Source organism: Nicotiana sylvestris, chromosome 10 (genome assembly GCF_000393655.2).
Source record: "Nicotiana sylvestris chromosome 10, ASM39365v2, whole genome shotgun sequence".
NCBI classification, from domain to species: domain Eukaryota; kingdom Viridiplantae; phylum Streptophyta; class Magnoliopsida; order Solanales; family Solanaceae; genus Nicotiana; species Nicotiana sylvestris.
In genome coordinates, this window is record NC_091066.1 from 169015275 (window position 1) to 169025996 (window position 10722).

The following is a 10722-nucleotide window of genomic DNA, read 5'->3' on the forward strand; positions in this document are numbered from 1 at the left end:
GCCACATCAATGGGCACCCGAATTTTAAGAAAGTGATTTAATTAAATCGTGCCTAAAGATTCTAACGTATTATTTTTGGGGAAGGCGGTGGAACGGACTAAACAACCTTTCCAAACTTAGTCATTTAAATAATTTTACTGTTATCTACCTAATTTTTTCCTAAAAATCCTGATTGGTTAAGGTCATACTTTCTGAATCCAAGTTCAAATATCTAGGAAGAATGCAGAGAAATGGGTCTTGAGCCCGTAAGGCCCAAATCATGTAGTTTCGCATGCTGCGAGCTCAAAAATCTTACAGCTCCAGGCATTGGGCCTAATGCAGGCCAAAGTTTTAAACCAAATATAGGCATCTGTAACGCCCAGGGATCGAGCCCTTGGGGGCACCTTTTGGTTTAACTAATTGCCTAAGTTTTTTAATGCACCTAGGCCCAATTCAAATCATCACCTAACCAAAACAGATCTGGGCTGCCTATTAATACGCCCAGGCCCAAATGAAAATTGGCCCAGTACGAAGCTATTGAATATGTAATTCAGATTAAAACCAAAATTGAAACCAATCACGTGTATCGAACTCAAAATCAATTGTAACTTTGCAAATTTAACTTCAGCAGGCTGCGGAGCTTAAGCAAAATTGAAAGCTACAATTACATAAACATGGAATGCACAGTCTGAACAGTCTAGAAATGGTCTGAATTAATAAACCTTAATACAATTCAATCCAAACGAATCAGATATATATAGTCATTTATCAATCAACTGATTATAGCTATATACATCCAACGAACACAGATTGACCAAGGTGGTTGCATTTCATCCCAAATTGTGATTACATCAAAGTGATTTTGAAAGTGTACCTAGAAATTGGAATGTAAATAAAGAAGGGGAAATTAGCAGCAGTAACAGTTCAGCAGCTCAGAAATTAAGGTAATAACCCAGTCACAGTCAGTGATGGAGCATTTTAGTCCACCCAGATTCAACAATTCAGCAGAAATGAGTTGAAATGCAGGGCAAACTCAATGAATCAACCCAAAAACACATTCAGACATACCAACCATTTGAAATCCTAGATAAATGATTCCCAATTTGACTTGTTTGATTTTCGAAACCACTCGAAATTGAGCCAGGAAAAGTGTTGTAATTCTGCTAATAGAATTTCAGATCTGGGAAACTGAAGAACATGTTTAATGGAATTCTTTAGGGCTGAAAATTCCTCCTCTCCCTCAAGGCACTTCATGCCTTTTTATAGGTGATCCAAAAGGGTTCATCAGATTTTTGGTTTTCTTTTTGGCCCCTCCCCTATTTTCAGTTTAGTCCCTCATTTCTTGACTTGTTTCCCAAGCTAATATCCTAAGTTGGCTGAAATCTACTCTAAAATACCCTTATAGAAGGCCCTAGGATGCTCTTTTCCCCCTAAAATACCTATACTACCCTTACCCATATTTTTAAATTACTATTCCCAAAGAAACTGCCCTTTTCTATCCCTAAAATGCCCTTCTACTAGTCTGGAATTTACAGCCCAATGCTAACTGATCCCAATCCTTTTAACCCCAGCTAACACCTAACTAAAGTTAACTAAATCAAAAGATTTGCTCAGCTATAACCAACCGGGTCCAACTCTAAGGCAGAATATCAAGATTGAATTAAAATACAACGTATCCTAATGCATGTTCTAACAATCTATTAATCAAACGAGAGTAGTCGTCAACATTAAACTAACATCTAAACCCAGAATCATTAAACAATCAAAGAAAAAAAAACAGGGCGATCAAAACAGGTATCATCATGAGCTAATATTAATACTAGCCATTCAAATTAATAACTATTATTATCTATGAACGACATTAAAATATGATCGATAAACAACCAATCCAACTAACCAATTAAGGTAACGATGAGTCAGAGCCTAATCCTACTATTAACTGAAGCGAACTTAGAAACAATGACATAACTAAACTAACATAATGAAATTTAAGCCTGAACCAGTAATAAACCAAAATTGACTATGACTGATTTCCAGAAATCAAACAAATTGAAGGGAGAAGAAGAAAAAGGGAATATGAGACTATATTAAATAAAAAACGACTCAGAGAGTTGAAGAAAAACTTACCAATGGAGCTAAACCTCCGATTAATCACTGCTCGTTCAAATCTTTCCAAATTTTTGACTCGTAACATCCCTAACCATGTGTTCTCACATTAAACACATGGTTAAGGATAGTACGGTCAAAAATCACAGGAGTTTGTGCTAGGGTTTTGACCGAAATTTTTTAGATTTGAAGTCTGATCTACTTCACCAGGATTCGAAGGAAAATAGTCATGGATTTGGGTTTAGGGAAGTCTGGGGATTGTGTAGTATGATTTTGGACGGGTTTGGACAAACTTGCGAACTGGCCGGAAAATTAAAATCGATATTCGATGAGTTCTGGCCGGATTCGAGGAAAAGCAAATACAGGACTGGAAAGAGGTGGAAGAGGGGAGTTAATGGTGTTAATTGGGTGACCGTTGGTGTAGTTGATGTTCACCGCCGGCGAGGGATTTGGGGGCGGCGTGGATTAGGGTTCGTGAGGGTGAAGGAGACGATACGAATGGGGTGGGGGGCGTTTCGGACACTTATATACCAAACATCCTAGTTAGATCCGGACCGTTGGATTGATGAGATCCAACGGTCGTGATTGAGGGCTGGGGAGACGATGTCGTTTCATCGACTGGGAGGAGGACCGACTAAGGGATTGGGCCTGGGTTGTTTGGCCGGTGGAAACGGGTATTGGGCTAAGGGCATTGGATCAAAAAAATGGCCCAGAGGTCTTTTGAAAGTCCACCCCTTTCACACTCTATTTTTCTTTCTCTTTTATTTCTTTTATCCAATTTGTATTTTGTATTTATTTTTTCTGATTTTATAAAATTGTAACAACTAAAATAAAGTCCTAATATATTTCAAGACTAGACTAATTAAATACTAAAATTATTAAAAACCTATTTTACGCCAAATTTACGGTTAAAACAATTAAAATGTGAAAGTGAGCTATTTTGTAATTTTTCAAGTTCGGTTCTAAAACAAACTAACCCCAAATCGGTCCTAAAAATATAAAATTATATCCTAAATGCAAATGCATATTTTTGTGTTTTATATGAATTAGCATGCACAAACAAAATGCAACCATTATCAGAAAATGATACCAAAATGCACAAAAAATTGTAAAAATAAGAAAAAATTATTTTGTTGGAATTTTGGGAATTATTCATATATAGGGCAAAAATCACGTGCTCACAGAAACACAATAGTCATTGCTCTCATGTACATTGCCCCAGCGTTCTTCAAACCAAATGACATTACCCGGTAGCAATAAGTCCCTCATGGCGTAATGAATGTCATCTTTTCCGCATCTTCTTCATCCATCAGAATCTGATGATACCCAGTATAGCAATCTATAAAAGACCGGATCTCATATCCTGCACAATTATCGATCAAGATATTGATGTTGGGTAATGGGAAGTTGTCCTTGGGGCTTGCCCTGTTCAAATTGCGGTAATCGACACACACTCTGATCTTTCTATCTTTCGGCACTGGCACCACATTAGCCAACCAATCAGGATATCGATTGACCCGAATAACCTTTGCCTGCAGCTGCTTGGTTACTTCTTCTTTAATCTTCACACTCATCTGTCTTGAACTTCCTCAATTTTTGCTTGACGGGAGGGCATGCCGGGTCAGTGGGCAATTTGTGAACCACTAAATCCATGCTTAACCCCGACATGTCATCATACGACCATGCAAAAACATCTTTGAACTCAATAAGTGCTTTGATTAGTTCTTCCCTCATATTTGGTGCAATGTGGATGCTTATTTTAGTTTCTCGGATATCATCTGCATCCCCTAGATTGATGGCTTCTGTGTCATTTAAGTTGGGCTTGGATTTCTCTTCAAACTGGCTTAACTCTCTGTTTATCTCTTCGAAGGCTTCATCCTCATCGTATTCCGATTCATTATCATAATCGGCCTCTTGTATAATTAGTTCAGAATCAGATTGATCTTTTAGACTAGGTTGAAGATCCGTTGTGCATGCCATGTCATTAGAACCAGTACGAAAAGAACTATTCAGAAAGAGAAAAGAAGAAAACAAAATTAAAACAAAAATAAAGAGAGAAAATTTTTACTTTATTAAACTGCAGGATAACAGAGTTTCACACTTTTGCCGAATACAAAAATAAAACAAAAACTGGATTACAACTCTGGAATAATCCAGAAAACAAGAAAGAAAAATCCAGAGCCTACTACCAAGACTCCCTCCGGGTAGGAAGAGAAGTAGCTGTCCAATTGTTGACATTGACCCTAGGCCCCACAAACTGTATGTCTGCCTTACTGGAACCCTCTCCAGCTTCTAGAATGTTGACATCAACGAACAGCCTTTCAAAGCCCTCATTCAAATCTCCATCTGACCCGATCAGTGGTCCGAGAACTTTCGGGACCGACAACTTTCTGAAACCTGCTCTGACAAATGATCTGGATAGGCGCGGGATTGGCTTAGGGAGGACCCAGACTCTTTTCTTCAACCTGCGAGCCCGCCTCACATCCGCCGCTGTAGGCTTGAATCCTAGCCCAAAAGTATCTAGGTTCTTGGGCAAAGAAACTGGCTGGACAATACCCTGCAGATCAATCCCTAAACCTTTTCCTGGTGCAAACCCGCTGTTTAACATTTCTGAGGCTATCATGAAGGTCGTAGCTGCGATTCTGGGAAGTGGAAGGCCCCCACCCTCAGGAATTTTGTCTACTGAGACTGCGTCAAAAACCTGATAAACCCATGGGCCCTTGTCATCGTCGGTTTCTATAAAGGGCACAATGGCATCACTAACGGCATGTGTACTGTCATCCCGTGTACCACAATCTCTTGTCTATCCCATTCAAATTTGACCATCTGATGTAGTGTAGAAGGCACTGCTTTGGCTGCGTGGATCTAGGGTCGTCCCAACAGAATATTATATGACACCGCCATGTCTACCACTTGAAATTCCATGGTGAACTCGACCAGACCAATTGTCAATTCCAGTATGATATCCCCCACTGTGTCAGTACCACCCCCATCAAAACCTCGGATGCAGACGTTGTTCTTTTGAATCCTATCATCATCAACTTTCAGTTTGTTCAGAGTGGCCAAAGGACAGATATTGGCACTGGACCCATTATCAATCAGTACTCGAGTGACCACCGAGTCTTTGCATTTCGCAGTGAAATAGAGTGCTTTGTTGTGTTCTGTACCCTCTACTGGCAACTCATCGTCAGAAAATGTCACTTGATTTACCTTGAAAATTTTGTGCACTATTTTCTCCAAGTGGTTCATTGAGATCTTGTCCGGAACATGGGCTTCGTTTAGAATCTTCATTAATGTCCGACAATGATCGCTTGAATGTATCAACAAGGATAGCAACGAAATCTGGGCCGGGGTCTTCCTCAACTGCTCCACAATGGAGTAGTCATGTGCCTTCATCTTCTTCAAAAACTCCTCTGCTTCTTCCTCCATCACTGGCTTCTTTATAGGATTGGCCCTTCTCAATTCTGCGGGAACAAAACACCTTCCCGAACGAGTTAACCCCTGGGACTCGCATACTTCTTCCACAACCTCCTTCCCCTTATGCATCACTGTCACTTGACTGTAGCTCCATGGCACAGCTTTCTCACTTGTTATCGGCAACTGCATTACTGGCCTGATAACAACTGGTTCTACGCGGGCCCCCTTCACCACCAACACTGGTGTGCTTGATACTCCTTGTAGCACTACCTTGACCGGATCTAGCTTCTTCGCAACAACAGATGAACCTTTCCCCATTACCACAACTGGCTTGTCATCTACCCTTCCCAACTGTACCACTACCTTTCTACTGGTCGGCTTTTCGTTTGGACTGGCACGAATCATCATTACCGTCTGTGAGGGTTTCTTTAGCTCTCCTCCTACGTGCACAAGCTCGATCATGTGGGTTCTGTGGTGTACCGGCAGCGGGTTCTGATTGATGTTGGGTGCCTCTGGCTCCTGGACCTCGATCCTATTTGTGTCAATAAGATCTTGTATGGCAGTCTTCAACTTCCAACACTTCTCAGTATCATGCCCGAGAGACCCCGAACAATATTCATAGCTTACCGAGTGGTCCAGATTTTTGGAAAGGGGATTTGGCAATTTGGGCTCAACAGGACTCAATAGGCCTAACTGCCTCAATTTGTGGAATAGAGTAGTATAGGTTTCTCCCAGCGGAGTGAATGTTCTCGGCCTCTGCACCCTTTCATTCCTGAAAGTATGATTCCCACGGAAGCCTGGCCCCGAAGGATTCCTGTAAGCCCTTGGTGGTGGATATGTGTTTTGTGGAGGTGGGTATGTATGTTGGGGAGCCGGCGCACGCCATTGCGGGCGAGCCGGAGGCTGGGTGTAAGTTTAGGCGTGATGGACAGCGAAATGTGGATCTTGTGGTGGATAATAGGGTTGTGGAGGGTTGTATGGAGTGTGTGGATAATATGGGTAATGGGGTCTGGGTTGGTAGCGAGGGGAAGGACCTCTAGATCTGGACCAAGTACTTGTTTTGACTGTTGCAACCTCCTCTCTCTTCTTTTTCCCGAGCGCGCCTCCCATGCCGCTTTGGATAGCCTGAGTTGTGGCCTTGATTGCCGAATAGCTCATTATCTTGTTGGACCTGAGTCCCTCTTCAACCATACCGCCCATTTTTACTACTTCGTTGAAAGATTTACCAACTGACGTCACCAAGTGACCAAAGTAAGTTGGCTCCAAAGTTTGTAAGAAGTACTCCACCATTTCACCTTCCCTCATTGGTGGATCGACTCTTGCTGCTTGTTCTCTCCAACAGAATCCGAATTCCCTGAAGCTCTCTCCAGGCTTTTTCTCAAGTTTCAACAGTGTGAGACGGTCAGGGACGATCTCAAGGTTATACTGGAAGTGACCTATAAATGCTTGTGCTAGATCGTCCCAGGTATACCACCTTCTAGGATCCTGCCTCGTGTATCATTCGAGTGCGGACCAGCTTAAACTTTGACCAAAATAAGCTATCAGCAGATCATCATTTCCACCTGCCCCTCTCATCTTACTTCAGAAACCTCGTAGATGTGCCATGGGATCACCATGTCCCTCATATATATCAAACTTTGGCATCTTAAAACCTTCCGGCAATTGAACATCGGGGAAGGGACACAGATCTTTGTAGGCCACACTAACTTGGCTGCCCAATCCATGCATATTTCTGAAGGATTGCTCCAGGCTTTTTACTTTACGAAGCACTTTGTCCTGCTCCAGATTCTTAGCCGGCCTCTCAGTTTCTGGCGGGAGTTGAAGGTGAGGGGTGTAAGTGTATAGCTCGGGTGCTTTAAAGGTTGGTTCAAGGGGTAATACTGGTTATCGTGAGCCTAAAACAACGGCTCGCTGGATGATCTTTGCAGCGTGGCTGGTGGAGGTGCCACAAAAACAGGAACAGTTGGCGGAGGAGGGTTTTGTTTGGGTGGTGGAGCTTGGGGATTATAGGAAGTTTCCCCTTGATAGTATTGGGTAATGGGGAAGCTCATTGATGGACCAGTGGGAGGGTGTTCCGGAGTCCGAGCCGGTGAGAGGGTAGGAGTAGGGGGAAGGATTGGTGATGTTTGTCCCCTAGCCCAGGCTAGGTGCATCCCAGCTATCTCTTGTCTCAACCTGTCTACTTCCTCCTTCATCATTTGCATCTCCATCTTTTTCTCCTCAACACTTTTGTCCGAACCAGACATGCTTTTTGGAATGGGCCCTTTAGATCTTGTGTGGTAATGATAATCTGCCAGAACGTTCTAACGAGCTAACTGTTTCGAAATCTTTCTCTGGATAAACAACAAACTTGTTAGCATTAGAGTTTAACACATATTGCAATTTCACGTTGGGGAATGCAATGTTCCTAGGCAGTTTAACCATTTCTAACATGTCTTTGCTTCGACTGCATGCGTCATTCCGGCTTACTTTCTTTATCTCTCTTTTTATGTCCCTTTTTTTTCCTTTTCTTTTATTCACTTTGCCTTTTCTTTTCTTTTTTTCTTTTTAGTGGTGGTCGAATCTTATGTGGATTTCCTACGTATCATGTCCCTGCATGAATCAGACCGGGCGTAGTTCTGCCCTATAAGTGCAAAAAGCAAAAAGATAAATTTTTGGAAATTTTCGATTTTTCATTAACAAACATTCTATTACAAACCAGACGCTTCTTAGAAAGGAAAATAACATACTCGAAACCAAACCAAGTACAAACTCAATAACTACCGACAGACTCTGATGCGAAATAAAGACAGACTCTAAGAGAAAGAAAATGCAGATTCAAACTATGAACTCATTAAGGTTTTGAATTTGGGTGCCCGCGGGGCGTCATTCGGCCTCGCTGCAGGTTTAGGGGTAAGGTTCCTTTCCAGCTGCTCCAATTCATGCATGATTTGCTTCACAAATATCATCACCGCCGAGAAAAAGGTAGTGCGGGTCATGTTTTCACACACTCGACATTTCTTGGTGATAGCACGAACAATAGTCAGAATCTTGTTCCTGGTCCGGTGTTTCTCTAGGAGTAGGCGTTCTATCTGATCCCCTCTAGCCTTCAAAACCCGAGAATCATACAGATGTTGTTTCCGTAACTGCTGTATTTCATCTTCCATTGAGGCCATCAGATAACAGCAGTGTTTACTCTCGGTTTCAAAAGCCTTGGCTTGTTGAGCCGCCTTGCTCTCTAGGGTGGTCACCTTCCCTTTTAGACTGACAATGGTCTTTTCATGATCTTTCCTTGCTTGCTGTAAGCACTGTGTGCACTCTTTCGTTCTCTTTGCCTATTGTGCCCCGAGTTGTGCTATGGTATCCTCAGATTGCTTCAAATCATCTCGGCACCCACCAATTTCCTTTTTCAACCCTTTTATTAACCGCTCATCCGACCGACTCCTTTGTTGTTTGTCAGCATCTCTCCTCATTTGTTGGATTTGGGCTTTTAGCGCCTCGTTTTCTTGGGCCAATTTGCTCTTTTTTTCTCCCCGATCGGCATCTACTTGCAGACTATTTTCAAATTCTAGGTCTCTAATCTGCTGCCTCAGCTTGCCTACTTCGGCCCTGTAACTCTCTTCTTTAGCCAACCAATCCCACTGTTCTTGTGACGCCTGGACGAACTCTTGGAGATGGGGCCTTTTGGCCGGTCTCCCAAACTCGATTTATTTCCTAAACCAAGCAAGGTATCTTGGTGAAACTTCACCCTTGGACTGATCACGTACACATGTATTGGCTGTTAAGTATTGACACTCACTCCAGATTTGTCGGACGACTGCTTCAAGAAACTGTCCGTTGGGCCCGATCTCGACTACTCGGCCACTAAGATCTTCATCTTTTGGAACTATTTGGCATCTCCCCAACTGTCTCAAGACTCGATACGGGGCATAGGGCTGAATACTCCGGAGTCCCATCAAAAGGAAATGGGGTCCAATGGCTGGCATATGTATGATTTCATCCGTAGGCAACCATCCAAATGTCCATTCTATTTGGCCCGCAGTGACAGAACGGAGGCGTGCTATCCATTATGCGACCCCTTCTGGTAAGTTGATTCCGTCAATCCTTGTGGAAAATTCCTCTATGCATGTTTTCTCTGTCGACCCATAGCTCATAAATTGAGGACGACGACATAGGTGTTCAATCATCCACATCTGCAGCAACACATTACATCCCTCAAAAAGGTTTCCCCCGGCTTTGCAGGCTGTGAGAGCGCGGAAGATTTCAGCTACTATCATGGGTGCGAGGGTGTTGTTGGCCTGAGTGAGTAAAGTGCCGACAACCCCGGATACTCGTATGTCAATGTTCCTGTCTTTTCTAGGAAACACCAGGAGTCCCAGAAAGGCTACCATGAATGCAAAACACCTATGTTCTTCCCACTTAAGGCGGTTTCCTTTGCTACAGATTTTGTTTTCCGGCTTGTTGAACCCCCTATGTGGCCATACCTGTTGTATATAAACCGCATAGTACAAAAACCAGTTGCCAAGTCTGGATTGTGGACCCCCTGCTTATTTTCAAAGAGTCTAGGAACCTGTGTACGGCTACGGCCCTTGGAGCAATCAGGTACTGGTGTCTCAAAGGAATTTTGGGAGATGTATCCGGCTATTTCTTCCAATGTTGGGGTAAGTTCAAAATCGGAGAAGTGAAATACGTTGCGAGCCGGGTCCCAGAACGCGGCCAAGGCCTTTATGATATCCCCTCTAGGATTAATCTTCAGCAACCCAGTGAGGCCTCCCAGGTATAGATTGAATGTGTCGTGCCCTAATTCGCCCAAGTCTTCCCACCACATGTGCAACTCCAAAGGGATCTTGTTCACAATTATTACGTGCAAATTCTGACTTGTGCTGATTCTGCACATTTATTAGGGTGGTTAAGCAAAATTGACTCAAAGATAACATGGACACTTTTCTCTTTTTTTTCATTTAAACTAAGAGATGGTCTTGCCAATACGGCCTTTCATCACCTCGGGATCGAAGATTTTAAGGTTGTGTCAACTAACCAGTGAAAGCCTAAAACATGACCACAGGCGGCTGTTCTTGCAAAAATAGCCTTCCGGCGCCCTTTTAGGGACATTCGGCTATTCCTAACAAGAATGGCACCATCCTAATTATTATTAATTTTTTTAAAAAAAAAAACTTTGTTCTTTTGGCTATTTTCACAAAAAGTGGAGTTGGACCTGATGGGAGTTGCCTACGTATCTCA